Genomic DNA, 21112 nt, shown 5'->3' with positions numbered 1-21112 from the left:
AAATGAGATGTAAGGTAAGAGGGTATTATGATGAGCAGATACACGGCCACAGAAGTGAATGTAGTGAGGATTTGGGCTTTTTTTTTTTCCTGTTTATTTATTTATTTATTTATTTATTTTCTGTTTCCTCCTATTGGCTTCAGCAGATGCAGGACTGATCTCTTCGTTGTCACTTTGGTAACAATTGGCTTTGATAGTCAGTGGCCGCTGCATGGATGGACCTGCTGCCAGCCTAGTCTTCAGTGCAGCTGGGTTAGTGGGGTGTGCTTTTCCAGAAGTCTAAAACAAGAATTAAATTCATACCTTTCTTTGCCTTAACAAGAAGTTGTCACTGTCTCTACAGATTACAAGTATGGGCAACATTTCTCTGTCTGCCAGGTGAATTCTTGTATGTACCACTACTTCTCTAACAGGAAATAAAGAGGTAGATTACTGCTGTAGTGTTTACATATTGAAATATTTCAATAATAATTGAATATTGTATAATTTCAATAATACATTAATACTTTGGAAATTTTGTCCTTTTTCTTAATTTCAAACTGGTCATAATTCTGTTTCTAATGACATTTTCTGAAACATGCAAAAATTTTCTCAGAACTTGAGCATCTTTTATTCCCCTTGAATACTTGGGTCCCTGTGCTAGAGCTAGTCTGTAGGTCCATCTCCCAAATGGTCGCTTATGTATATGTGTAAACAGAGTGGAGTACATTCAGATGGGGAAACTGAAACTATCAAGAGGGAAAATTCACGTTCAAGACTGTCATGTAAAGCAGTCAGGGGAATAAACTGACCTTTGCACTCTCTTACTTTATACACATCCACTGGCCAGTTGGGTGTTCTAAGGTTTGTTCATTTTTAACCAGAAGATCCTTCTTGAAACTGAAAAGGTTTTGTTGAAATTGGTACATTTCTGGGAAAAGAAAAAAGAAAAGAAAGAAGAACTTCGAATTTCAACCAATCTGTATTTTCACTGAGAGATTCTGACACAGTTCTTATGGTAAATAGATATTTTAAAAGTTTTGTTATGATTCAGTAGCACTATATTTATGTAGAGTACATTGTGTTGTGTTTACTTAAAGTCAGAAGATAGTAATGTATAGAACACATGTACAGTAGGAAGATTTTGTGTACATATTTGACATTAACCTGCTATGCTTTAAGTTTATGGAACACCAATGAAAAAATATGAAAGATCATAACACTTAATTCTCAATGACATTATGCTAATACATCATATTTTTATATTTTATGAATACTTCTCATTTCCAGTGTAACTAATCTTCACCTCCCAGCATTTTTTTTTTCAAGACTGTTGTACACTCATTAGGGAATAGCAGATTTTCCTCACAATTCAGGGACCACAAATGCAAGATATCTTCCAAAGAAAACTCCACATCATACTAGGCCATACTTATGTGTACAGTGTGGATAGATTTCAGCATCCTCAGCTTCTACTAGTCACATTCACTTGAATTCTGACCTTTCTATTTAGATGCACCTGACCAGGCGCCATGACTTTGGTCTCCACTTTAAAGCTAAACCAAAAATATAAAGAGCTGCCTCTGTCTCCAAAGTTTCTGTTAGATTAAGTATTTAATCTTGTTCTCAACATTTTTCTTAGGCTCCTAAGACACAATGGGTTTTAATATACCGCAGTTTTGGACTTGCTGTGTTTTCAGCTCTTTGGGGCAATAGCAGAGCACAAAAGAAGAGAAATTAAAGAGCTAGACTAACATATTCTGGCAGGAGGTCTTTGCACAAGACACCAGGGACTTAAACTGAGAATTCAGTGTTTTCCTCACACTCATGCCTTTTATCCTTGTCAGCAGCTGAGGATCTGACTATCAGTCTCCAGAGTGGTTCACTAAATGCTCTTGGAGAACATTTACAGCCAGACACCAATGAGCTGGGATAATAACATCTTGGAACCCACATTTTATCTTGGGATTGAAACAGATGATAGTCACCTGCTTTTGTGTCATAAATTTCACTATATTGAGATGACCCATCCAGTAATCTGAGCAGAATTCAACTTTAGAAACCAACAGCACTGAACTGAAATTTATTTTCGCTGTTCAATGCATGCTGCTATTACCAAGTAATTCGCTATAGACTCATCCACACATCTTGCATTAATGTAAGTTCTAAGCCTCTTTGGTCATCTTATTTTTCCACATTTTTCTCATCTCCAGCATCTGGTTGGCCTGCAAGTGAAAGCCTGGGCAAAAACTACTGTCCCCTTTAAACAGCTCTTTAAATTTATGAAATATTTTAATATAAAGGATAGCTGCAACTTTGATCATAAGTTTGGATTTTCCGCCTTTTGTTTGTGTTTATGACACTTACAGCTTATTTTTGGGTATTTCAGTTGATTTTTGCCACCATAGTTTATGATGTTCAGAGCTGATAAAACTCTGGAGAAAAGACTTACATAATGATGACTTTTTCTTCACAGTTTGGTGAAGAAAGCATAAAATTTTCTCACTTTTTAGATTTTGTTTTTCCTTTCCACCACTTCAATAGAGAAAATTTCTTGCTGTGACACACTTGATCTTCAAGATTTTGAAAGAGATTAGAAAAACCCATGGAGGTTAGAGCTACCGGAAGTTACTGCTGAAAGTATGTGAGCATACCAAGTGAAAGACCAAACTGTACTTCTACTGTTTGCTGTAATCTACTCTCACAACCCTTCATGGGTCATTTTCAGAGATAAAAGGAAGTGTGACCCAGTATAGTAATTCTTACTAACTATATTTAATCTCCAGAAATTTCTTTTCTGCATTTTGAAATTAACCAGCATACTTTCTGTCTTACTAATTAGGCCAACATTTCTAAAGGCATCAGTTTGCTTCATTTTCAGCTTTACGTGTGGAGAATTATCTAATGTAACCACTGCAGTACATTTAGCTGCCTGTTCCCTATCATTTCTTTCAAGTTATTTTGATAAATGGATGTACTGATGTTTGATAATCACAGAACGTGATTTTAGAGAACATCTTTAAGATACAGATCAAGAGTTTTCACATATGCTACAAGTACAGAGAAAAACACTGTATGAAATCCATTCTCATTCTAGAGAATACAGGCCTCCAGGGACACAGATTATGTTACACAGAAATGCAAGTCATGAGCCCATCTTGTACCTGCCCCACTGTAGTGGACCACATCCTTTTAACTTGTGCAATACTTCATGGATTTTTCATTTACTAACAATAGCCAGCAATAGTGATTTCCATGCATTTCTATTTTTCTCCTCTAAATTTAAGGCAATTTTAAAACTGTATTGCTGCTGTCTTCCAGGTTCAGTAAGCCTAAGGGAAAATGATAATCTCATTGAAAAAGTAAATAAATAAATAGAAAGATGCAATGTACTTTTCTACAGCATACAGTCATTCCTACGTCTTTTCTACTCATCTTCCCCCTTCAGGTTAGTCTTGCATTAGACTTGCTACATTCATTGGAGACTGGATTTTACTCAGATGTCTTTAAAGAATCTGTGTTTTCTCTCCTTTTCCAAAAAATCAGGTTTGTCACTAACTTTTTTGTCATGAGCCCCCTATTTTTAAAATCTATCAGTTTACTTCATATATCATGTTAATATGACTAATAGTAAGCATATTCATATTTCAATGATTATTAATATTAATATTATTTTACCATCTCTATTGATCATTCTTTTTAACTTGTCATTCAAATCTACTATAATGAAATATGTCAACAGTGACTAAGAATGAGGCATTATGACACGGTGTAGTCACTTATTTGTCTAGATGAAAAGGAATTGGAGGATATCTTGCATGTCTCTCCCATTTCATTTGAGATAATGATGTTTGCTTGTTTTTTTTTTAGCATAGGACCTTAAACTCCTTAGATGTCTGCCGATCCATTACTTTTGGAAACATTACCTAAGCGGTGTATGAAATCATATATTCATTTTTTACAGACACACTAGTGAGGGCAAAAATTGAAAGCGAACCTAACCCTAGTCAACAGTCAAATTTATCAGTGGAGTTTCCATCCTAAATACCAAAAATACCACATTAAATATAGAAACTGAAATATGGAAATATGTTGAAGATGCATATTATATTTGAAGTATTTAATTATTAACCTTGCCTGATATCCAGTACAGTCTTTAGAAAAGCTGTTTTGGACTCTACTCCATTGATTTTAATGGAAACCAAAGGCCTATTCTATAAAATACATATAGAAGGACATATACCCCAATGCAAGTGATTTGGCATACATCCATAAGTCTTGAAAGCAGAGGCACTTAGAAGTGTGAATGTGAATTGCTTTGCAATCTGCAGTGTGGTAATATAGCTGTCAACCATATTTCATGTTGTGCAGGACTATGGATAGAAAGCATCTCTGGAAAGACATGCATTTTAACTAGCAGAGACTGAATGATTGACATTCAAATACCCCCTCCCCCCCGCCTTTATTTTTTTTTATCAGAGTCTAAAAAGTCATATTAAGAAGTGCAATAAAGAAGACTACCTTTCATAGAATATGTTAAGCTTACCTAAAATACGGAGGAAAAAGTTTTTCTTCTATAGAGTTTGTACGCAATATTAAACATAAAGGAAAGGAAGGAGATGGGGGGAGGGAGGGAGAGTAGAGGGGGAGGGAGACAGAGGGAGGAAGGGAGGGATGAAGGGAATGGGGAGGGAGAGGAAGAGAGGGAAGGAGAGGGTGGGAGAGAGAGAGAACTCATTCAGCTTTCATTCAGCCAGAAATGAGAAAGTTGGTGGTTTTGGTTTGGAGGGTCTGTGAATCCTTACACAGTTTCAATTCCTTCTGAGTTTGCACCCTTGAGTTTTACTTTAGGTTATGGGGTAAATAAAATGACACTCAAAACAATACCCATCAAGTTACCAAGATGCTCCTTTCTTCAAGATGAAATCATTAAAAACCACAAAGTCTTGGCAGCATTTCTACCTGAATTATCTGTTTTCTAACATTCACTGGCTATTTACCTTCACTGAAAAGTTTACAAACTTCAGCAAACTTCATCTGAGTTATAGTTTTGTAGCAGATCATGAAGACATGAAAGTCACTAACTGCTTCTGCTTTCATTATGAAAGCTTCTCCGCCATTTATATGTGGCCACCCAGAAAAAAACAGTAGTGGCTGAATTCATGCATTGGAGTCACCTGGGATCCAAAAAAGATGAATTTGACTTCTGTAGCAGAAAAACATGATTTATGTTAAACTCTATTTTCTTGTTCAATTGGGTATCTCACTTTCAACTACTCTGATTTGCTACGTCTTCTGAGCAAGCCACCAGATTTCTCTATAGTGCAGTTTTTTCCTATTCTGTAATATCAGGATAATGTTTACTCAGCTTTGTAAGGGGGCTTAGACAATTTAGGATGAATGACTAAAAACCAATTATTACTATTACGTTCTAACAACTTCATGAGCCATATATAGAAAAAAAAGGTGTAGCATTCACAAATTAGGCATTTTTAAATGAATCAGGTTTTAAACATTCGGATTCTTGAGCAAGGGATGGGTCTGAGTTACATACCTAGTCATATTGCATTCAAAACAATGTTGCTGCTCACTTGGAATTAATCTTTAAAAAAAATCACCTTTAGAATTTTATAATCAGTTAAAATCAGTCCTATTGCAGGTGCAATCCAAAGACCTTTTCTCAAGAAATCATTAAGAAGACATCTCTGCATGCTTGGTGTGCTGTAGCCTCTCTACATGCAGTATATTTCACTTTAGTTTAATATCTCCTGCATTTCAGAAGATGACTAAAATTAAAAAAAAAAAATAAAATAAAAAAAAATAAAATTGTAAAGAAGAAAACCATGTGTTTGATAACAGATAAAACTAGGGTCAGTGTCTGATGCACAGGCGTTTTCCCAGGCACAAGACATGTTTTCCCCAGGGGTCATTGGGTCCAGGCAAGCTGCATTCTTTCTGCCAGGCACTTTGTAATGTGCAATGAACAGTGTCATTTATTTTCATTTCCTCATACTTAATTGCATGCTTCTTGCTTCCAATATTAAGCCAGGAGGCAGGTGGTAGAAGCAGTAAACTAAAGTACTCCTAGCTGTCAGAGTTACAGACCATGCTACCCTCCTCTTGAAACAACCCAATTGTTTACAATTCAGCAGAAACTGCTGAACTGGAAAAATGCTTGCTTCCATAGCACATTCAATAGAGATTTTCCTTTTATTCTAAATAATAATAATAATAATAATCTGATATTCTGGTATTCTATGAATATCAAACACAAACTAGTTACACTTATCAACATTTTATCACATTAACACGAAGCAATATATTAAGCTATTTAAAAACTGAATGATCATGCCCAAATGTAGGAATAAGATGTTTATTAACTACGTAACATTCAAGTTTATCGCATTTGGAAGTATATGAATTATTTCATTTATTGTGGAAGTTAACTTTTATTTAGTTTTCACCGATGATAAATAAAATAAAACTTTATTGAAGACCCCTTAAATAAAGAACGTAATTTCATCTTCATGGTGCACTCAGGCTGACTGGATAATTACTTCTGTTGTATTTTGCTGACAGGTATGTCACTTCTATAGACTAATCAGGATTTACTAGCATATTTAGATATAATGCAAAGTTCTCATGGATTGCACTTTACAAATTTTTTTGTGTTTTTCTTGTGTTTTTTTTTTTTTTTAATAGAAACATTGTTGTGCCACAACTCTGTGTTATTGCTGAAACAGATGGAAATCATACCATATTGATGCAGTTAAAAGAGAATGACAAACGGGAAAAAATTGAGTAACAGTTAATATATTCATGATCACTTCAAAAATGTAGGTTCTCACTCCAGTGACTTCTAACTCTACCCAAGTGTTTGTGAATAAAAGGTGATGGTTATTCCTGCTGCAATTACCTGACAGAGATAAGTAATAAAAACAGGCTTTCTAAAAATATTATATGCTTATTTGTATAATAGTACATAGTATCATATCTAACAAAAATGTCACTGTATCAGAACATACTCTTCATTTTATCTTGTTTGCTATGTACAATTCCAATATGTCCATTAATAACTGTAATAGAATACAATATCCTTTGTATCAAGAACATATAGCTGTTCACTTTCTGTAGTACCTTACTTAAGGATTACTGATGCTGTTATTTTATGGTAAAGTTGCACACTTCAGCTGCAGGCTACATGAAAGTTCAGGCTGAATCCTGAAAGTTACTCTACTTGTAAACCTTTCCTCCTTGTTTGTACACCCTCTTGAAGGCAGTGTAGCTCTGAGCAAACGATCACTTTTTTCCTTGCAAAATAAAATGGAATTATGGAGAAATGAGACATCCCATTAGGAAAGAGCAGTAACTTAAGAATAGGCTTACCTTATTTTACAAAAGTCCAGTCCAAATCTCTTGTGTCTAAAGAAAGAACACAGTTAAAGAAAAATAAATAATTATAGATATATAAATAAATAAATAAATAAAAGCAACTGGGCAAAAATGAAGTTGTAAATATTACCTTTCCCACTTCCAGGTCAACTTCAGGTGTTGAGGAATTCCTTACCTGAATTTAAATCTCTATTCTTGTACGTGATGGTCTCCCACACTTTTCTCATTGCTGAATTTGTTTATTGTCGTAAGTAGTATTTTTCTCCTTAAAATTCTATGTACATCCAAAGAACCCTAATTAAACTAAATGTCCAACTGCCCTAACAAGGTAATGAAAAAAGGTTAAAATTTGGAAAACTACTTAACTGTCTAAACCTTCAAAGTTTGATTTTCATGTATAACTTAGTTTTTAATATATTAAATTCCACTTCTTTTTAGTAAAACTCAGATTTCCAGACCTAGTCTCCAAAGGTACTCAGGAATCTCAGTAGATTTCAAAGTATTCACATAGTCTCATTAAAATAAGTGGAAATTACACATCTTTTAGCAATCCCTGTAGGTACTTTTCTCCACCCTTCAGCATTATAATCTTTTAATAAACGTGTTTTTCAAGGCCAGAGTTTTAATCTCATTAGAATACTTGGTTCTTAAGTGACAATCCAATTTGTTCTGTCTACCCTTACAGTCAGTGGGGAGGGACTGAGACAACCAGAGGTGGTGGGATCAGCCTAGAATTTGGTTTTGCACACCACTTTCCCTACTCAACTGGAGGAAATTAGAGTAAATGACTCCTTTCTTTCACCTCAGCTATTTCCTTAAAATTAGGTGAGCTGCATCAGACCTTAAAGACAAAAATAGTTTCTTTTAGAGGTCTTTTTAAAAGAAATTTAATGCCTTTTCTCCATCACTCTGCCCAATGTTTTTTGCTTTAGCTCCCAACCTTCCTCTCGTGATCTATTATTTTAGGACAGATTACATAGACTTCCTGAAGAACTAAGAATCCCAAGTGAATGTAGGGAAGTCTTTTAAATTCTGAAGAAGGAAGGATTTCAGATGTGCCTCTGCCCTCTAGATTCCCTACTGCTAAGTTCTGTGTAACACTACTTTTGAAACATTTTGAGTTACCAAAGTCCACACACATACTGAAAAATGAGCATAAAGAACAGTTTCAGTCATTCCCCACTGCAGTAATGTACTGTATAATCACTTTTTGGATTAATATAACAGAATTTCTTTTTGGGGTGAGCCCAATTATTGGCATCCAACTTATATACCAGTTTCTTAACAAGTCCTGGGGAGATCTAGAAAAGGTGCATGGAAAGTCAGTGGATTTGTGAAAAATAAGAAAGGGTTTATCCAAAGTCCTTTAGCTTCTACAGTTAAGTCACATTAGCTTAAACAGAGAGAGATAGCTACCTTTTTCCAGGAGTCACAACATAAAGACTACTTCTAAGCACTTTTTTCACGAACAAAAAAGGAATGAGTCTTTCCTCATTCATTTTTTCCTCCCTAAGATAGTCAGATGCAGAAGTATTTTATTGCTGCTGACCTGCCAAAGTTCCCCCTAGGAGAGACAGAGAAAGCACGATGGTACCAAATTAGCTAACAACCTACAAGCAGAAAGAACCCAGAATTCATCACCTGATTAAACAAACAAGAAATTACATTCATATATACTAAAACCAACAACAACAATAAAACATCATCAACAAAAATCTAATTGAGCCCAAATGACAACTAAGCCTCCCTCTTGGCAGAAGAAATGCCTTGTTACTAAGTTGTTAGCAGTCTCTTATCCCTGGATACCCAGGAAACCATTGGTTGGGATACTCCAGAGTGTGAGTGCTAGAGGGCAAGATCTACACATGTATACTTGATAGACCAGTAAAGGCTACTGGTTTAGGTTATGTTGGTTAATTTCACAAAAGAATATCTATTTCATAAATTCCAGTAGTGCTTGAATATGACCTAAGAATCCATACTAGTCTGTATGATTAAAAGTGCACGTCTCGTAATGTCCAAAAGAGACATGTCGCCAGTCTGCAGACAGGCATAACTCAGGATGAAGCTGCTCCTAGCCTTATCTTGTAGTTGATTTGGGGTACTATGAAATAAGGCAAGATAGATATCTTCAGTATTAAGCATATAAGTCTGTTTGTAGAGTGTAGTTGGATGTGCTTTCAAAAATTAAAGGCCTTTCCCATTGGTCTCCACTATTCATATTTTTAAACTCCACCAAAAGTGTTGATTTTTGCAGACTCAAGACCAAAGTTCTCAACTGGAAAAATAATACAATTTAGAAAAATGTTGATCCCCCCAAAGATATTTTTACTGGACTACACCCAATATGACTGCTAAACACAGATCCCTACAGCATTAGCAAAGACAGACTGGTGTGCCCTAAACAGATTGCTATGGGCTAATAAAAAAATAATACCTTCTTAATAGCAAAATCCACTCTCTTATTCCTTCATGGACTCCCTTATTCCATGGTTTTTGACTTCCATTGTGATATTGCATTATGGGAGCATCCAGAGGTGTTAGAGGGCTGGCTGGAACTATATCTCAAGCTTAAAAAGAGACATCTAATATTTATATACTGAAATACCTTCTATGTTGCCATTTGAAGCACATTCAGTGCATAATCTTGCAGATCACTCACTCACAGGTCATGTCTCTATATCTGTAAATTCCCAAACTGCAGTGTTTGTTTTTCATCTATCCAGATGAATACCCCAAAAAATATCACTTACCCTTTGACATGATAAATGACTCTGTGGGGATTTTATTGCTGAGATGCAATACTCTGGAGAGTCATGCAATCGTGCAATCCAATTAGTGTTTTAGATGGTACAACATCATTCAGTGAATGAATGGGTACAGCTACTTTACAAATAATATTGTCGGGACTCTTCCCTACCTTTTTCCTCTTCCCTAGATGGTGTCTACAGACATGGATGTGCACACATACACAGAAAATACACCATGTACTATCCTGGATAAGATCATTTCTCCTTAGAGAGACCATTGTTTTTGTTGAATTTCATTTATAAATATTTTCCAAATTATAGATGAGGTCTTTACATGGAGCATGCATTGATGAGCACATGCTGAAAATGAAGAGCAAAATATTTGTTAGCCATTTCAGTTCCTATATTCCATTTCAATTTCATTTTTACAAAGGCATTTGAAAGCACTGGAAATCAAGTTTCAATTTTTTTGTATTTATTTATTTTTATTTTTTTTCATAAACAAGTTATAAAATGCATACCCATATTCTTTGGGTAATGCAATTTAATCTACCTCAGAAGATGTGTTTTTTCTGTTTTTTTTTTTTTTTTCTATATAGTTGCTCACAGCTGAAATTTCTCAGTCATAAAGAAAACACATTTGCTACATTCCAAATGTCTACATAGGTGTGTATTTGGGAGGTTTCCTTTTATTTAAAGTCACAAGGAAAAATATTGGCAGAATCTGCCATTCTTGAGTGAGTTCTCAATAAAAGTTAAGTAGGAAAAAAAACCCAGGTACCTATTCTATTGAGCCTTAATTTGAGTAACTCTAGTGTAATTCTGATATCTAATTTAACTATCATTTCTGCCCAGGGTTTTCCCTATCCCTCCATATGGAAGCTTGTACGAGTTCCAGGCAGCTTCATAACAGAGGTGGACGTTTTAAGTTATCCTTAAATTTCTTACCCTTGACCCCCAGTAAATGGACTACAAATTAGATAAAGTAACTAGTCTTGCCAAAATATGATGCAGAACTCTACTTTTCAAGCTGTTCACCCATAAAAACAGAGTATGACTTCCTTGAGCTGCATTATCAGACCCACATGTTTTATAAACTGCAAAATGGCATATTTATTGTGTTTGGGGTACTTCATTCTTAGATTTGCTCATTCATTCATGTCTAACAGAAAAAAATAGGCCATTGCCTCCTCAATCAGGATTACCAATTCAAAAATAATTATATTGTAGCAAAGGCACAAAATTCTGATGCACCTTCCAAAAAGTTATCATGAAGTTGTCAATTTTCTTTTTACTTCATTCTCTCTAAAACCTTTTTCAGTATTGCAAACTCATTTACTGGCAAAATATGGTTGAATGGAAGCAAGCACTTATAGTTTATCGGTACCTTTGCAGCTAAGTTATATTGAGGGAAATTGTGCTTATTGAAACACGTATATTGAACAAAATTTGGCTAAAGTATTTTTCTGTAATCTTGAAGTTACATAACTACAGGAGATAACATCAGTAAATGAAGGATATAATTGGCTAATTAAAACAAGGAACATTATTCTCTTTTCATTCCCATTTAGGCCTCTACTCTAAAAAGCATTTAAGAATATCCTGCTCTGTAATGTGCCTATGTACTCCTTTGGGCATATGCCCAATGAAATGTTTAAGGATGTACTCAGACGTGTTTCAGTGATCTGCTGAAAACAGACTTTAGCCTAGAAGAACATGTAGGGAAAAGTATCCATCACCCTTTTGGCGAAGGATCATAAAAGAAGGCTTTTGAATTAAAAAAGAAGGGTAGATGCTCATGGCAGCCAGAAGGAAAAACAGAAAACATTTTCAAGTCTGACATAATCTACTTTTTCTATCACCAGGCCCAAAGCAGTAAGACAAAAGTAAGGTTTATTCACAGAATCAGACACAGAAATTCACTGCATTTGGTGCACAGTCTTCTCCAGAGCTCCTTTAAATCAATGGTTAAAACCTGCTTTATAAGCTAAGAGGTCAGGAAAAGCTGTCATTACACTAGTTTGCATCACATCTAACCTCTACATAATTAAAACATTTTTTCATATTCACTTAGTTACTTAGAAGACATGGTCTGGTTAGTAAACTCATGATGTAGTTTAGACTATTTGTTCATTGTTTTCTTTTTTTCTTTTTTTTTTTTTCACTGCCACAACACCATAGCAACCTAAACACCAAATATTTGTTTTCTTTCTCCAACACTGCAAGTTATTTTATGAAAATCTTTATTCAAATTGGGCAATGCATTGACTCATTCTGTTTGTCTTCCTTGTATTTATCTCTAAGGCATCTATCACCATGGTGCCTAAATGCTGTGGTATCTTAGTGTATGCCAGCTCTGTGCATCTTGAGTGGTATCATCATTTTTGTCCACTTTTACATAGCTTCTTTATACACACTGCAAGGAAGTATTATCTAAGACAGAACAGTCAAGGATTAAAAGCAAATAAATGTTTTCTATACTAATACACAAAAATCAGTAGTAAAATTGAAAGTCCCTACTGTTTTCTGTAGTCATTTATTCTGAAAAATAGCTTCTACTAGTAGAATGCACTTTGTTGGTGAAGGCATCTTGATCTCAACTCCCCTGAACTCAAAGTCATTTGCATTCTACTTCCTAACCAGGTTGGATTACCACCTGCCCACACAACACCAAGCTCTCCTTATGCTTTTTTTTTTTTCAGTACCTAACTCAATTTACTGCCTTCCTTAAGACTCATTCAGATTACATCTTCCCCCAAAACATACTCATGACACTTCCAAACCAATGACTTCCCACAAATGACCTGTGCTGTCATGGGAACAGTGTTGTGTAAGCAAGCCAGCAGAGCTTCCAAGCTGCTGCAGACTAGACTAGAGAGTAGTAACAGTGACAGTTGTAAAATACACCTGCTGCCGATGGTAAAAGTAAGGTTTTTTTTTTCCCTCCTCCTTTAATAACAGACGAATGGAAAACACAGGAAGCTGTAAGTAAACTTTATACTTGAAAATACTAACTTGGCCCAAAACATTGTGATGGTGTATCTGGCTCACCTTCAAATTGAACGATTTTTCTCCCCAAATATTAAATGGAAAAAGTATTACAAGAAAGAAGTGAAATGGAAAATTGCTAAAGCTCAAGAACATAACACACAGAAAGGCAGTATTTTTTTCTAACAGCTCTGAGAAGATATGAGAAAGAGAGAAGGGGTGTGGAGGAGGGGGAGAGGGAGGGAGAGTCAAGACAAGGAAACATGAAGCAGACTGAAAACAGAATGTGAAATAATTGATATTGTTATGGAAAGACTGAAAAAAAAAATAAGTAGGAGCAAAATCTACAGAGGCACTTTCAATACCATAAATATCATCCTGTAGAGTAGATTTTCCATAAAACTCTTAAATGTAATTGGCCTTGTCATCATTTAGAAAGCTGGATTTTTTCCTAGTTCATCTTGCCATGGGCCAGACAGCTTCTCTTTTTTTTCCCCATAGCAAGTGTTTCCCTATGGGGTTTATCTTACCTACAATGCTATGCTCCAGTTAAAATATAACTCTTACCCAGTGTTTCCATTGAAAATCTGTTTCTAACCCATTGATGAAGCAGGTTTATTATTGGAAGGTAAGCCCCTCCAAATACAGAAAAATGGGAAAATGTCACACTTTGCAGCTGTTACTGAGGATGGTAACAGAGTTCAACAGCTGTCATTTGGGGAAGTGAAAGTGCTTAATATATTAAATACATGAATAAAGCATATTTTGCCTTTCTTAATGGAACATATATAGTAAAACACTTCTCTAAATTTAGTATTCAGACTCTTCGTTGATCAACATAATTTAAAATTGTATCAACAATGAAATGCAACACATTTTTAGTACATCCAAAGCTATATAAAACTGAGGATTTCTATGTATATAGCACCTTACATCTTCAGAGTTTGAAAATAGCAACATCTCCATTCTCATCATCCCATTTCACTAATACAAACAACAAGACTCCTGAGACCGGATATATGTAGAAGAACAAGACAATTTAGACTTTTCAAAGTTCAGCAGACTTTAGAGAGATCTAAAATTTCCGTTTACTATATAGGAAATTTTGCCTAGATAAGAATTAGTTCCCTGTGAATTTCCCCTCTGTGGGGGTGGGCACAGGCATGAATTCTCTTCCCTTGAAGGAATTAAATAAGCATCACCATTTCTTTTCAGGATTACAAAATTGTTCACTGACTTTTTCATCCATTGTTTACAACCCTTGCCTCTCAAGACACTGAATAACAACATGTATCAGCTAGAAAGGACCTAGCCAAATCTGTCTATGCCATAACTGTTCTTTTTTTTTTCCTATATTTTAAAAGACTCATCAAAAAATTGGTACTTGTATTCCAGTATGGTCCACTGTAATGAGATAGTTTCAAATCATTCCATGCCATATAGATTAATATAGCTGTATATGTTATATTTCAATACACCTGTGAAATTATTTATTTTGACATACTTCTTGCAGCTGACCTACTGAAGTTCAGGATTGCTACTATGGCCAGTTGCTATGACAGCTTAACCCTTTTGTACTGATAACACAGTGACTGGTGTTAAATTCCTGGACAAATTAAAAGAAGTCCATCCCCCTATATTTGAACCCTCGTCAAGTTGTTTTTTATAGCCATATAACAAGTCTACTCCTTATGTTACTGGGGCAGCTAAAGATCCACTTTTCATTCCCAGTGTTAAAGGAATTTTCATCCTTTTAGTTCTCATGGGAAATTGTGTTAAAATTCAAGAACCTGACCTTAGGTTGCATTGAATATTCCCATTGACTTTAGGCCATAAAAAAGGAAAACTGAGGAGAAGAGTTATATTCTGTCAGAAAGAATATGGCTCCAAACACTGGAATCATCCTGACAGCTCTATTTCAGAAGTTAGCCAAGGAGAAAAAAGGGGCCAGGCATCTTGAAAATTACACACACATAGCTCACACACATGTATACACACACAAACCATGGAGGAGAATAGAGGATAGAACCTGGAACTAAACCCTGCCAATTTATCAAGCGGCAGATGAATTATCCCCAAGAGCTTCGTAGAAGCATCAGCCACCCCATTTACGGTGAAATTTTATTTCAATCTCAGCTGCAGCATAATCTAGGATCCATCTGTTTCCTCCATTCCCCCTCCCTTCTCCTTACAGTCCCCCTGCTCCTTTCCCAACTCACACACTGATATAACTCAGTGGAATCACTCCACCTCCAGTACCACAGGTTTCATGGGCCCTGCTGGCTAGGTAGGAATTGCAGAAAGAGGGATGGAAGGAATTTAGGAAGAAAAAAAAAAGAAAAAGAAAAAAAAAAAAAGGAAAGTGGCAAATTCATTTCTATGAGTTTTCATCCCAGTGAAAGCTTAGAAACTGTACATACCTTTTTGATAATTTTTAGTGCATTTAAACATATTTTCAACATCCTCCCCTCCAAAAATGTTTTAGAGAAAGTTAGCGACCAACGAGTACTGCCGTACTGCCTAGGTCTGTGTGATCTGGCTGGCTGTTACCATTGTTTTCACTCAATATCCACTCTTGTTTATTTTTCCTGTATAATGGCTCTGCTTCAAGTCCTTAATATATTACACAGAAAGAAAGTCTTAAAAAAAAAAAAAATTGCATCAGAATTTTCTGGTGTTTGACCTTTCTTAACACCAGAAACCTGCTTCACCTCTCAGTTTATCAAGAGGACTCCTTGGTGCAGTTTCTTTATTGGCTTAGGCTAACCTAAGTCCTCAAACCTTGGTAAACACTCTTCTCTTCTTACCAGTTCTCATGCAGCCAGGGAGTTAGCCAGATCAAAACAAAACAAACAAAACAAAACAAAACAAACAAACAAACCCACCTGAGATCTGAGCCATGCACTAATTTTCAGACTGCTCCCTGACAGAGCTGACCATGCAGCCATGAGCATCCTCACCCTCCCCAGGGAGGTAGCAGGAGGATGCAGCTGCAGGAGGGAGGGAAGGAGAGCAGTACCACCATTTTCAGCAGCAGCACAGATTTAAATTTACTGAAGCTAACTGCAAAACTACACCTTTGTTATGCTAGAAACAAAAACTCCCTAATGAATCAAACTACGAAAGAAAAAAAGCAGATCTGGACACTTGATTTTGAGTGTTCAAGAAAGACAAATGGATACAGAGATTCTCCTGAATCAGAAACACCAGATGGCACAGAGTTTCCACAGAAGAACTAGTAATAATACCGTACACCTGAATGCTGTGTCCACGCTAACTCCTGACTTACAAACACTGCTAATATTTAAGGCAGTATATCCCTCCATTTGTTTATTATAAATTGCGCATCTCCACAGATTTCTTCCCATTAGGTTAAGGGGGAATTTCCCTGGCCTTTTTGGGTGTGCATGGAGAGCACTTTGGGAAGCCACTGGAAGAGGCACTGTATTGCAAATGCACTGTGGCCCAACTTTCAGCAACACGGATCACATTAATAGTGATATTAATTTTATTGATACTGGTAGTTTATACCTTTTGATGGCCAGTCCAATCAAGTTTACTGTGCTTTAATGTTTTTGTCTGAGAGTTAGAAAACAGCTTGTATTAAAATTTGAATAACCTTTGCAGCAGAATCAAAGCTAAGAGATGCCTTAGCATCTATGACAGGCAAAAAGCTTGGGAAACCAAGCAAATACATGCCTACAGGCCCAGCCTGAAACAGCGATTTTGTTATTTTAAGTCATGCCAGTCGGCCAGCCTGCTTTGGGTCAGAAGGAAAATAGCTAACTGCCTCTGTGCGATCCCACTCACTGAGAACACCTCAATTTGATGCAAAGCTATCCAGAGAATGTGAAATATTGCAGAAATATTTCAGTTTTCAATAGTTGACAACAGAACACTAAATATTCTATTTATATTTCTGCTATACTTCAGAAGGTCTTATCCTGGAACACTTAGGTGTGCTGACTAATTATGGGAGTACTGTTCATTTTGTGGCCTTAGTGCTCTAAGAGTAGGTTCACAAAGTTAGTCCTTTATGTGTGACACACATCTGAAAGAGAAAAACAAAAAGGCACAGAAGCCTAGAGATTTGATTTGTTATTTCCAAAATATTTAGTTGCTATTATTCCCATAAATATGTGATATGCTAGAATATTATTTTATTTGAGGGAAAATGTTGGGTTAAACATTAGCACAAACTCCATGTGATTGCAAGCAGTCTCGGGAGTTTTAAAAGCTAAACTTTCACTGGTTATTTGCAGTTCCTTTTATAAATTTTGGGCACAGAACCAAACTTTAACATTTTACATAGAAAGACAGAATCTTTCTGAAAGATCTTTTACAAATCAGCAAGACTGGAAATAATGTGATAGAAGACTTACCGTGTATGCTTTTTCAGCCATTTCACAGAAACTCATTTTGGCTTTCTCTGAGGTAAAGATAAACCACAGCTAAGAGACAGTTATTAAATCTTCTTTATATATTCTGTATGAAATATATTAAACTACAAAAATGCTATATTCAAATAAGGTTAAGGGTCTGACTTAAACCCACACAGACATGAAAATTCAGAAATATTGTGCCTCCCCACCCTTTCCTCAGTGTCGCCAGGCATTGTAGCACAAATAAGCTGTGCTCAGATTCCTTAAACCTCTTCCTTACAGTACGTTTCTTTTTACTGGCACTTTCTACTTTTAGGTTCTCTCAGTTTGCATCTCTCTCTGCCCCAGACTGATTTTTTCAAATATAATTTCATTTTTTTAAACTTGTAGAAACATAAAATTGAGAAAAAATAAACCAAAAGTATAAAATTGTTAGCCTCTGCAACTGGCTAACATTTCTTTTTACACATAATTGACAAATCCCATACTAATGAGAGACAGGCAGGCAGATGCAGAACATGCATGACTCTCACGAAGTGTAAACACATGCTTCAGCTCTCTGTCCCCCCTGCTGAAGTGCTAGCTACACATACGTAAATACTCATTACATATTTCTCCAGTGGACTAAAAAGGAACCTTGGAGTTAACACTGAACTACGATTTTGTGTGACAAAACATTGGACCTTCTTCCATGGACCTTTTCCCCTTTTCCTGAATACAACAGCGACCAGTGGAGGTCACACTTTATTCAAAAGAAAGTAAGACACTTGCAGACCATTCTTCCCGAGGGGCTCTCAGCTTTGAAACCACCTCCTTACCCTCCAGTACAATAGATTGGGCCTGCTGACCTCTTGGGCAAATTGCAAATTGTGTCTTCTCAAGATAACTTCAAAGCAGGAAAATTCCGCTTTGGGAAGGAGGAATGGTATCTTAGGAGGATGGCTATTTTTTTGTGTTTTACAGCTGTGAACTACTCTGAGTTTCTCCTTGTTCTTTTCTATTTCTAGTTATCCTTTGTTTCTATTTAATCATCGCTAAGGCATTATGTAGTAAGGCAACTGTCTCCATGGGGCTCTTATAAATCTACATGCATTCAACAACTAGTCAGAAACTTGATAGTTTCAAATATGGCTTGGGGCTTCCCCTCCACATGCTTCATAGCATCTGATTAACGCGCATGTTCGACTGCTGTACTTACGCATGCTACTGAAGCAGCAGTTTTTAAAGATGAACAATCAAAACTGACTATTCATTCCCTTCCACTGGTACTGCTGTAACCTGCTAAAAACAGACCAAGGGACATTCCAGCAAGAAAACAGTGTTGATTACGCTCTGATAACCAGCATAAAGGCAGATGATTTGGAGAACATCCACAAACATTAATCTTTGAAGCATGACTGCAGTAAAAAGAAAAGCAAAACATACAAAATCCTCAAACAAATCAACAAGAAAATAGTGTAAGACTTTAAAATAACAGCCACTATGTATTAACGAGACACAGGAATTCAGATATTAATGGAAATGGAGATTTTCCTTAAATAGAACATGTCCCTATAATTTCTGATAAAGAATAAGAAAAGCAGACAGTAGCAGCCTTGATCCAGAAAAGGTATTTTTACCTTATACAGCATAAAAGACAGACATTCAGGAATAGCTCATCCATGAGAAATGGTGATCTCCTATTGCTGCCAAGGTCAGTCAGACCTGTTGTGATATGTTCTGTAAATGCTGACTCTATCACTTACAGTTTTCCAAGGACTTCTTTAACACCTACAGATTTTTTATTTTTATTGTGGAACAAAGCTGTGACATGAAACTGTCAAACTAGAAAGACCAGAAAAGGATGATAGGTTTTTATTACAGTTGAGGGTGACAGCTCCATTGAGAAAGCAAAGCAAAACAAAACAAAACAAAACAAAACAAAACATGCAGTTAGAAGAAAGGTGGTCTGAAGTTCCTGGAGATCCAGAATGAAAATGTAGAAATCTCAGCAAAGAAAGGAATTTTGTTCCTAAGCCAGCAGTCCCAACAGTTTATCGCACCCCTTAAAAACTGATGGCTCATACATGTGGATGATGTATCTGTACCAGTGTATCAAATGAGAATGGGACTGGATTTATTTGCTACAACAGGAAGCTCTAATGGAAACTCCCCACATAGTCTTACTATGCCTCAGTCCTGACCTTCTGCACTTCAAATGCCAACTGTGCCCCCTTGTGTGGTACTTTTCTGATGCTAACCGTAAGTCCCTAGGGTACTAGGTTAAATTCAAACAAGACATTTTGCTTTTTACTTTCTCTAGTTCAAAAATAAAATGGCCAAAAGCCAAAAGCCAACCAAAAAAGGGTACGTTTCTAGCCCTAAAAATTAAATTTTTACTCTGTGAATTCCTTGCTATGGTTATATGTAATCATTGAGAAAAGAGCCTGGATCTCTCTCTGTTAGCATCTATAATTCTGGGCAAAACAAAAAGCACATAAAAGAAAGTATGTAGCCTACTTTTTGTACAATTGGGTGGGAGTCTACTGTTTCAAGACCCTCCATACTTGGAGCTTTACAAAACACCCAAGGTGTTGCTCCACAGACATTGTAAATACAAAGGAGGAAGAAAACCATTCTCTAGCAAATGACATCTTTGCCAGATGAGAAAGCAGGGCATAGGGAAAAAAAAGAAAAAAAAGGTTTTAAGTGTCTGTAAAGATCTCCTCATGCCACAAGAGCTCATTCAGTGGAATTTCATCTCTATTTGGGAGTTTCAAAAAGAAAAATTATGACATCACTGATCTGAACTGAAAAATGATTAATCATTTGCTTGCATTCTGTCTTGAGAATTCCCTTTTCAATGCTATGGAAAATCTGGTGATCAGACTAGTCCTCATGTTGTCCCCTGTCTGTGGTGACCAGCCCTCTGTTCTGTCTTTATTTTCTCATGACCAGTCATCTGACACATTCAGCTGATAATATGCAAATATTTTACATATTTGCAAATACAGACAGGTACTTATAATGGTATCAAACATTTGTACAGATCTGTTCTCAAGACATCCGCAATCTATATGATGCATTCCTGAAATAACATCTACATAACTTCTATGGATCCTTGCTTTTGGGGTGAAAAAACAACAATAATAAAAACAAAACAAACAAAAAAAACCCTTTAGACACACTTTTTAATTTGCAAAATAAATTTTTGAAAACACAATTTTCCTTTGAAAAAATTCTGAATTTCTGAAACCCCAGAACAGTCCTCCAATACACGTCAGATAAAAATAGCATGAAACCAAAAATTCCTGATCTCTTATACTTTGAGATGTTTCATGACTGATTTAAAAAGATAAGCGGAAGAGTGGAAAATTGGCAACCTTAACACTTGGGTGTATCTTTCAATTGAGAACTAGCATACTGTGATGTATTTTTGAGCCTTCCTGAATATCACGTGGACAGTGTATCTCATATAAAATCACTTGATATGGTGGGATATATAGGAAGGGAGAAAAAGGAACATCATGTTTCCCTTCGTTTCTCTGACCATGAGAAATAATTTGATTCTAAGGCCCAGTGAAATATTTTCTTTCAGGTTTGGCCTACTGTTTGTATGCCTGCAAGGCCACATTAAATTTG

General features: G+C 36.0%; 1 long non-coding RNA gene across 2 annotated transcripts in view; it reads right to left on the bottom strand.

The window, feature by feature from the left end:
* LOC308189203 overlaps positions 1–21112 on the bottom strand; it is a 42131-nt gene that overhangs the window by 18751 nt on the left and 2268 nt on the right. Inside the window, exons 2-4 of one of the 2 annotated variants that reach the window (XR_013946129.1) lie at positions 7366–7401; positions 792–910; positions 304–406 (exon numbers count right to left, since the gene is read on the bottom strand). This is a non-coding gene — a long non-coding RNA (uncharacterized lncRNA). Of the gene's footprint in view, positions 1–303; positions 407–791; positions 911–7365; positions 7402–17491; positions 17539–21112 lie in introns of both variants that reach the window. The other variant, XR_013946130.1, reaches the window with a different exon arrangement.

This window comes from Anser brachyrhynchus (assembly GCF_964034855.1).
Source record: "Anser brachyrhynchus genome assembly, chromosome: 2".
Classification (NCBI taxonomy): Eukaryota; Metazoa; Chordata; class Aves; order Anseriformes; family Anatidae; genus Anser; species Anser brachyrhynchus.
The sequence above is the reverse complement of the archived record's forward strand: the minus strand, read 5'-3'. Positions and strand labels throughout refer to the sequence as shown.